Raw genomic sequence first — 9,742 nt, 5'->3', positions numbered from 1 at the left:
CTCCGGCCTATCACCCTCACCTTGATCTCCCTCCACCTATTGCATTCCCAACGCCCCTCCCCCAAGTCCCTCCTCCCTACCTTTTATCTTAGCCTGCTTGGCACACCTTCCTCATTCCTGAAGAAGGGCTTATGCCCGAAACGTCAATTCTCCTGCTCCTTGGATGCTGCCATCTAAAGACCATGTCCAAGTTCTCTAAGTATTTCTTATTGGTCTTCCTGGTTTTAGCACATCAATGGGATAAATGGTGATCTGGGATAGACCATCTTTCACTGCACAGGATGATAATGCCCCAAATGGTAGTATCATATACTAGTACAAACCCTTATGAGTATTAATTGTGACATTCTTCTGGAAATCCTCATCCAACTGCAATTGAAAGTACACATGCCCAGCTTCACAAAGGACAACACCTCTCCCAGCTCTGTGTGTAAATCCTCTATGTGAGGATTGGATGTTTATCCAGCTGTGAAAAGTGGTTTACTGTTTGTTTAAAATTTCCACAAAGGTGAACTGACCCGTCGGGCTTCACACTCGATACGACAAGTGTTTCAACAGTGGTTTTAGTGGATTTTTAAACCAATCACTATTTGCATCTGACTTTGAAACCATTTAGAGTAAGTCCACGATGTTGATCGTAAGGATTCTCATTCAGCTTCATTATTTACAGCACCCTGTCACAGTCCAGATGGTAGCTGGGCTTTGATAAAGAATCAGAATGGAAATACAGGATTACCCTCCTTCAATGCATCTTTGGAGATATGCTGCCGACAGCGAGGGACCATAGGTAGCTTTTATTCCCAATGGATATGAGCAAGAAGGGAATCCTACAAAATAAGTACAAATGGATGGAAGTCGCAGAGGAGGTCAATTGCAGAGTGCCTTGTTCCTGGATGCTATACTGTAAGTTGCTAAAGGTGAGTGACATGAAGTACATTCAAGCATCATCCCACTCACTCTGGGAAGCAACTCCACAGAGGCCAGTATCCCATTTTCAAGTCACCCTTTATATACACATGGAGAGTCCCTGACACTGATCATACTCCCTCACAGTCAGCTCTCAGGGTGAACAGAATGTTTGACACTTTTTAAAATGTATTTATTTTATCTGACACTTTTTTTTGCTCTTTTTTAAAAAAATTTTTTTAACTCTCCCCCCGCTTTAGGCAGTAGTGCTTTTGTTTTACACTTTTATTTATATCTGTCAGCCAGGGCTCCATGATTGGACAAGATTAACAGCCCCAATCAGGAAACTCATATTCTATGAGGTCCACCTGGCTGATCTCATTATAATCAGTACAGATACAACTGAGTGAATTACTAGGTCATTTCAGAGGGCAGTAGTCGGAGTCAACCACGTTGTTGTGGGTCTGGAGTCACATGTAGGCCAGATGAAGTAAGCATAGAATATTTCCTTCCCTGAACAGGTTACCTTTTCCCCCTCAAAATCAGCAATAGTCTCATGGTCATTACTGTACTCTTAATTCCAGATATTTATTGGATGCACATTCCACTATCTGCCATGGCAGGATTTGAACACAGGTCCCTATGAGATTAGGAGACAGTGAGGTCTGCAGTTGCTGGAGATGAGAGTCAAGAGTGTGTTGCTCGAAAAGCACAGCAGGTCAGGCAGCATCCGAGGAGGAGGGAAATCAAATGAAGGCTCTGGCCCAAACTGTGGATTTTCCTGCTGCTCCTCGGATGCTGCCTGACCTGCTGTGCTTTTCCAGCAACACACTCCATATGAGATTAGCTGAGTTGCATGTATTAATAATCTAGCGGTAATACCACTAGGCCATCATCGCCCTTGATAGCTGATTACATGGAATTCAAAGCTGCTCATGATTCTTGATCACATGACATTCGATCAAGTGAGTTTTGCCAACTGTTTGCCAAAGCCACTAAATGTTTTCACTATCACCAAGCCCCAGAGCTCGTGCCAAAGTTATAAAAGTAACTAGACCACATTTATGGAAGCTTAGCTTTGGGTGGTGCTGGGGAGGAGGCGTATTGGATACTGGATGAAAGTGCAGCTCAGTCCTCAGTGAAACATTAAAGCTGGTTCCTGGAACAAGTAAACACCACTGCACGTCACAGAACAGCATGAACTTGCTCCCTCCAGTTTGTGACTTCTCACTCATTTTCACTATTCCTTCGACAGTTATTTTTGTCTCTCCCTCTCCTCCCTTTCCTCTTTCTTTCTCCCCTAGTTGTAAATGTAGGGGTATGGGTGGGTTGCGCTTCGGCGGGTCGGTGTGGACTTGTTGGGCCGAAGGGCCTGTTTCCACACTGTAAGTGATCTAATCTAATCTAATCTAAATTTGTTCATGAGGGGGGTTGGTTAGCTCAGTTTACTCAGTGGCTGGTTTGCAATGCAGCATAATATCAACAGACCAGTTTCAATTCCCACACTAGCTGCGATTACCATGAAGCACTCTCCTTTTGACCATTCCCCTTGCCTGAGACATGGTGATCCACCAGAAGTTGTCTCCTTCTAATGAGAGAGCCACCCTCTGGGACTATGGCAACTTCTTTGTTTTACCCCCTTGCTCCTTTAGGATGTATTGTGCTCTCGCTCTCCCTGTCTCTCTCCCTCACCTGCCTCCATCTCCAGTATGTGTGGTTCTCCCCTGGAAGCCCCTATCACTCAGATTATCTGGGTGACATTCCATTGTCTCTGTGGCCAAGTGTAAAGCTGAGGGCAATGCAGCTGAGTTCCAAGTACCTGTAATGAGGACACTAATGTGTCACAATGCAGTTATAACAGCAATATTCAGGAGACCAATTGCCACTAGAGAGCAGGGAAAACTAAAATCCATATCTTCATTTACTTGGCTACAGTACAAGTTGTTGATAAATGTTAGTTTCTGAATCTTTCAAAACCATATGCACCACAAAAATCAAACAGAACAACTAAATAAATGTAACTAAACGTTTAATACTGTGGAGATCTGTAATAAAAACAGGAAGTGCTGAAGAAACCGAGCAGATCTGGCAGCAACTGTGGGGGGAGAGAGAGAGAAAAACATTTAATGTTATTAGTTATAAACAAAACTTCCTGGAGAAACTTTCTGTGGGGAAAGAAAAGCTGTTCATGATTTGTGTCCCATAGCTTCCAAAGAAGGGTTATTGAACTCAAAACATTAAAATTGTTTTTCTCTCCCCAGACCTGCTAAATAACCAATGGCAAACAGAACTAGAAAATGTTTGTGGGTCCCCTGGGCACTGGGAATTATGAGTAGCTGTCACAGAGGGGCACAACTTGAATGAGCACCTTCTGTACACTGAGGTTCAATGAGTTACTTCTACTTAGAGGATTGGATCACCAAATCTGCAGACTGAACAGCCTTGAATTCTGAGTGTTATTGTAAAACACTATTAAGTTGGCTGCTTTGAAAGGGCTTGAGAAATGGGATTCTTTACCCTATTTCAAACCTTTACCTTCCAAATTTTAAAACTTTTTTTGTTGTAACTGCTGGCTCTTGAAGGTAGAAAGTGATGTAAGCATTGTCAATCTCTACTTCTTTGGTCCTCTATTTGAGTCCAGTAGTTAAAAATCACACAACACCAGGTTATAGTCTGGCAGGTTTATTTAAAGTACAAGCTTTGGGGCTACCTGACGAAGGAGCAGTGCTTCGAAAGCTCATGCTTCCAAACAAACATGTTGGACTATAACCTGATGTTGTGTGATTTTTAACTTTGTCAACCCCAGTCCAACATGGAGGCCAGTCAAAACATTCACCACCACCTACCTCCACCTCCCCCAAACCCCGCCCTCCGCACAGGTAGTAAATTGTCCGCAGAAAATATTAGTCATTTTCCCATAACCTGAGTCCCTGTAGATATAAGCTAGCTGGATCTTCCCAATTCAGAATATCTCAACAGTAAACAAATTGTATAAACTATAACCATCCATTCATAAAGTTTCTGAACAGTTTGTACACTTCTTTTTGCAGTGCGTCTGCTTGGAAATTTCATTTCTCTCTTTGTTTTCATGTATTCTGTCTTTGTAATTTCCTTCTTGAAGCCAAGTCAACAATGAAAACCTGTTCTCAACTGTCACTGACATCTTCTACATCCTTGTTCGCAGCTGAGAGATGGCGTAACTTCCATTCAGTGTCACTTTTCCTGACACGCATCTGACTTAGATCAAACCAATTGTTCTACATTCACCATCGCTCCGTGACTTTGGATCTACGGCTGTTGCACCAAGATTCTGACCAATGTCTAACAAAAGGCAAAGTTTGAGAAATTGCATTCATGATATCGAACCCTTGATGCAATCATGTTGGGATTACAATGCCTTGTTTCTTTTTTAATGTTGATGCCTTCATTATTACCAGATTTAGCCAGTTTGACAGTTTATATTGTGGCTTTTGTTTACTGCAATGATGAGTCAACACAAATTGTGGCACTAACTTTCTGTTAACAAACAGCAAAAGCCATATATATATATATGGCTTTTGCTGTTTGTTAACAGAAAGTTAGTGCCACAATTTGTGTTGACTCATCATTGCAGTAAACAAAAGCTATATATATATATATATAGCTTTGACGTAATGCAATGTTCCAGGGTGCTTCATAGGAACAATATAAAATTTAATGACTCCAAACACAGAAAGGGATATTAGATATTAAATATTTGTTCCATTGTGGTAGCTTGATTCAGTAAATTTTCCAATTTCGTGGACCCATATTGCTAGAAAAAGACTTTGGAAGACATGATTTAGGCTTGGCTGGAGAGTTGAGGGCAGGAACAGATCAGAGTCAGGTCTACCAGCTCTGGAAACAGAATGTAGACAGCCATCGGACAGGTAAATGCCAAGGCAGATTGGTTAAACATTTGCATTGGTTCTCTTGGGCATTGCCTGATTTGTTTGAAAAGTTGTTCAGCACCCTCCTCTCTTCCCTCATACCTTTCACCATCCCATCAATCCCATGCCACTTCCATCTCATGTCCTCTTAATACCCCCAATGATCCCTCATATTTTCCATTCAATTCAATCACAACTCACATCCTCCAATCAACCTCCATGGACCCTTGTATGATTCATACCACCTTTATTGCCACTCACCTGGTAATCGTGGGCAGAACACAAGCTGTGGTGGAATGAAAAAATAAGCTTCCAACAATCTAACACAGTTCTCATTCCAACACAGCTGATCGTGGGGGGGAAACAAAATGGGTTCATCTCTCACTAAAAAAAACCTTCATGTGGACCCACATTAAAGACAACTAATCCCTTCAGTGTTTCTTCAAACTGTCAATCAAATCGTGAACTTAAATTGTGAGAAAATGAGATTTTTGAAACTCAGCCACTTAAGGACATAGTAAAGAAAACTCTATTGAAACTGTACAACCAGGTGCTATATGTTTCTACCCTTTGCCTGTGAATCAAAGTGGCCACCAGGAATTTTAAGTCTCATTATCAGCTGCAGCCTGTTTTCTTTTATTTAAAGAATATGTAAACAATTTCAGATCTTGAAACATGAACTTTATTCACTCTTGAAGACCATTAATGCATACTCCATCAATCATTCCCTTTCACAGCTGAATTGGGATCTGTTTGAATGACCATGCTGAGTTTGGGGTCCCTCCTGTGTGATGCATGCCCCATCCCTTTTGTCCATTGACAAAAATTGAATCCATTGGAAATGGAGGCTTCCCAACTCCACTAAAGGCTGACCTGTATTAGCTGACCTCAGTTTTGGTTAAAGAGGTCAATTTTAAGGAGCATCTTAAATACAGGAAAACAAAGTGGAGAGATGGAAAGGTATGGGGAGGGTAATCCAGACTGAGGACATAGGCAGCTCTCAGCACCAGTGGTGGAACGATCTACGTCAGAGATGTGCAAGAGGCCGGAATTTAAAGACCACAAACATCTCAGTGTTGTGAAGCTGGAGGAAATCATGGAGATAGTGAAGGGCAAGGCAATGGGGGGATTTGAAAACAAGGGTGAGAACATAAGACCAGTATTAAAGCAATGTATACCATTGATAGCCCATAGGCTCAATGGTGTAGGAAGCCAATATTTCTGTGGGCCCCACAAGTTTCTGTTTTTTCTCCAGTTAAAAGATAAAATGCAGAGCCCAATTATTCTTCCTCCACTGCCCTCCACCACCGGCCTTCATCTTGACATAATGACAATTATAGGTTTTTGGCCTCAGTTTCAGAACACAAATGTAAATAAAGGAGAGTGGTGTAAGGAAGTTTCAATTTTTGCTTGAGTGCCATACAAAAATAACATAAAATACCCAAGATCTTTCACTGCCAAATAGTATCAAGGGTTTTCCTACCCATTTTCCTCTACCCCATTCTGTTTACATAAGGAATCAATGCTGCTTCTTGTTCAACATGCTCGCTGAGTAAGTTCACAGACAAATTTTAGGAGTATATTTACATTATAAAATAGTCGACTAAATAAAAAACACTCTATAAAAACATGGTAATTTTGATGGTTTTTGTCTGACAGATGTAAGTTATGGCTTGATCTTACTGCATGTTACCTTCATGACTGTTTATAACAAACTTGGAATTACATACACTTGGCTGTCACCACCATCCTGTGTACATGGGATAATATACTTTTCTTGGAAAATACCAAGGTGAGCTCCAAATTTTAATTTTGCACATTTATTAATTTTGGTTAACTTTGCATTACTTTTACTTCAAAACTGATATCTTTAACCCAAGAATGAAACAGCGACCGGTCTTTTTTCACAAATAAGCCAGACCAACACTTCCTCAAAAGTTGTCCTCCTTCTATTCTTCTTTTGGCTGCCACGTTTTCTGCATTAAAGCTGGGAAAATTACTTTATTGATTCCAAAGTGTTTGTGATATCCTGACATTGTTAGAATTAGAATAAGAATGAAGTTTTATTGTCCCGTGTACTCATGTACAGGGATATGAGCACAGTGAAAACTGGACAAACTCGCCCTTCCCGGTGCCATTTTAGGTACAAAGGTATCTAGATACACCATCCTTAGTACAAAGCACAAAAAAGGCTATTCTACATTCTACAAAGCAGAAAAAAAAGTTGTAAATTCAACATTACAGTGCTCATAAAGTAGAAAAAAAAGAAATAAAGTTAGCAGTTCAACATTGCAGTACCTCACAATTCCCATAAGGACTCGATCTCCTGTGCACTGAGCACCTCTCCCGCAATGTTCTCCCTTTCCCAGCGCTAGCTTGACCTCCCTCACACTTGATGTTGCCACAGATGCTGGGAGACCTCGGGGTTGCCTGCTCACACCTGCTCAAGGTGATGCAAACCTTTGTGTCTTTTGCAGGAACTCCTATCCTCAGTGTAGGTCTCCTCACAGCCAGCTCCTCTCCCCCTTTGTGGAAATGCTCCCCCCATCCTTTAAGCACTACTTGTACCCCAGTGCAGTGAAAGAGGTTTTCTCTCCCTGCTGCTCATCTTCCTGTTAGTCCTGAATTCACTTCTTGCTTTCAGGTGAAATTTGACTTTGTGTTTCACATAGGACCTTTTGAGAAAATTATTACAAGATCAGCCATTTCCATTCAAAGAGTCCAGTGCCAGAGTAAAGCAACAATATTGTGTATGAGTTGCATTGGGGATTGAGAAGGGGGAGGAGGGGACTTGGGCAAGAGGGAGTGAGAACTTTGAACATGAGGAAGTGAAAGTCATAGTATTAAGGGATATGGGGAAAATGCAGGATTGAAGAGTTAGGTCACAGATGGTCTCATGGAACAGTGGAAGATGCTCAAGGGGTTAAATGTGCTGCTCCTGTTCCTCTGTTTATAACCTGAGCTGATTATGGATGAAATTAATATACTAAGTGTAGAATATTGCTTTACAATTGGCTATGTTTGACCGAGAGCTTGCAATTAGTGATTATTTTGTGTTATATTCTACTTGATCCTTTTGTCAAACTCCTAATTCATTTTTTTGTGTACTCAACCTGTCATCCTTGTGGTAGCAAATTAGCCACTGAAATGGGAACTTGCAGCAGCTAGCTTGCCATTCTGAGTGGTTAGACAACAAGCATACGGTTGTTAGCAAACAGAACATTTTGTGTGTACGCTGGTACATACCCTTCAACATGATACAAGGCGGGACCATATCAAGATGAGGGAACAATGTCATAAAGCATGGGAGTGACGTTTGAGAAACTTATCAATATCAACTTGACATGTTACGACCTTGAAACATGTGTTTGCAATATATAAAAAGTTAGCATTTGCTCTACTACGTGTTTCTATTTATTTTTCCTACGAGGCGGTGGGTTTAAAGGTGACAGTGATGGAAATTCAGCACGAGCATGAGTTTATTCTGTGATTAAACCAGACACAATTTGGGGAATTATTTGCGAGTGATAGACTGATCAATATCATGGTTCTCTACTTTATAACTAGAGCACTTTTTTCAGCAAACAAAAACTCAGTGAGGTGAATCATCTCTTCATCAGACAGTACTGTTTAGGATTACCATTGTCTCTCTTACGTACTGATTCCTACCACCACCTTTAAGCTCAAAGTCAAAGTAACTTAAAACTCCACAGTTTTAGGTCATAGTTTTAGGATATGGGATAGTAGGTTTAAGATAGAGAAGAGTAGAAATTACTTATCTCAAAGTGTCATGAACCTGTGGAATTCATGACCCCAGAATATGGTGGATGCTGAGACATTGAGTAAATTTAAGGAGGAGGTAGTCAGATTTTTAATTAGTTATGGATTGGAGGGTTATGGGGAAGGAACAGGCAAATGGAGTTAAGGCTCAGCCATGACCGTGTTGAATAGCAGAACAGACTCGAGGGGCTGAATGTCCTACTGCTGCTCCTAGTTCTCACGTCCTTATGTTCCAACCTGTATTTTAGCTGTTTGCTCAATTTGACATCTTTTTAAAAATGCTGTTTTTACACTTTCAAATTTCCCCTTTATTAAAAGGATCTGTCAATAAACACTCTATATATGTTCTGTGATTAGGCTTTCAGGTGTACAGAACATAAATGTGGATGAATGTTGCATTTTTAAACGCTTGCGGTGGACTCTGGCAGATTCTGTTCTGTGAAATGTTGCTACTTATCATGATGTGCTGCGGGGAAAGTGTTATTACTTTAGCACTGACTAAAAAAATGTCTCATCCAATATGAAATTCAGTGACATTTATGAGTAAATATCCAAGACTGCCAATCCCATGTAAGTTGGTGATTCACGCTAATGTTTACCCTGAGGTTTTTCTCACCACATGTCTCACTCGATGTTGCACAAAAAGACATCAACAGACCATTAAAGAAAAAGGCAGAAAGCCATGAGCCTTGCTCTGTACTGACAGCCATGACCCCTGCCCCAAACACCCCTACCCCTCCATTCACTTATGTGTGTAAGCTGCAACATAAATAAATTCATTAAGCTAAGGAATTGCTAACTATATTAACGCATTCTCTTCAAACGCAAATGAGACGGGGCTGACAGCTGGTTGTGACATGTCACTTGCCAGTGATGACAGATTGAGTGTATAAAAAAAATGAACTGGGAGTTTGACAAAAGGATCAAGTAGATTATAATACAAAATAATCACTAATTGCAAGCTCTCAGCCAATTGTAAAGCAATATTCTACACTTAGTATTTTAATTTCATCAGTAATCAGCTCAGGTTATAAATATAGGAACAGGAGCAGCACATTTAACCCCTTGAGCCTCTTCCACTGTTCCATGAGACCATTTGTGACCTAACTCTTCAATCCTACATTTTCCCCATATCCCTTAATATTGCT

The sequence above is a fragment of the Chiloscyllium plagiosum genome, chromosome 34, assembly GCF_004010195.1.
Source record: "Chiloscyllium plagiosum isolate BGI_BamShark_2017 chromosome 34, ASM401019v2, whole genome shotgun sequence".
Lineage (NCBI taxonomy): Eukaryota > Metazoa > Chordata > Chondrichthyes > Orectolobiformes > Hemiscylliidae > Chiloscyllium > Chiloscyllium plagiosum.
The sequence above is the reverse complement of the archived record's forward strand: the minus strand, read 5'-3'. Positions refer to the sequence as shown.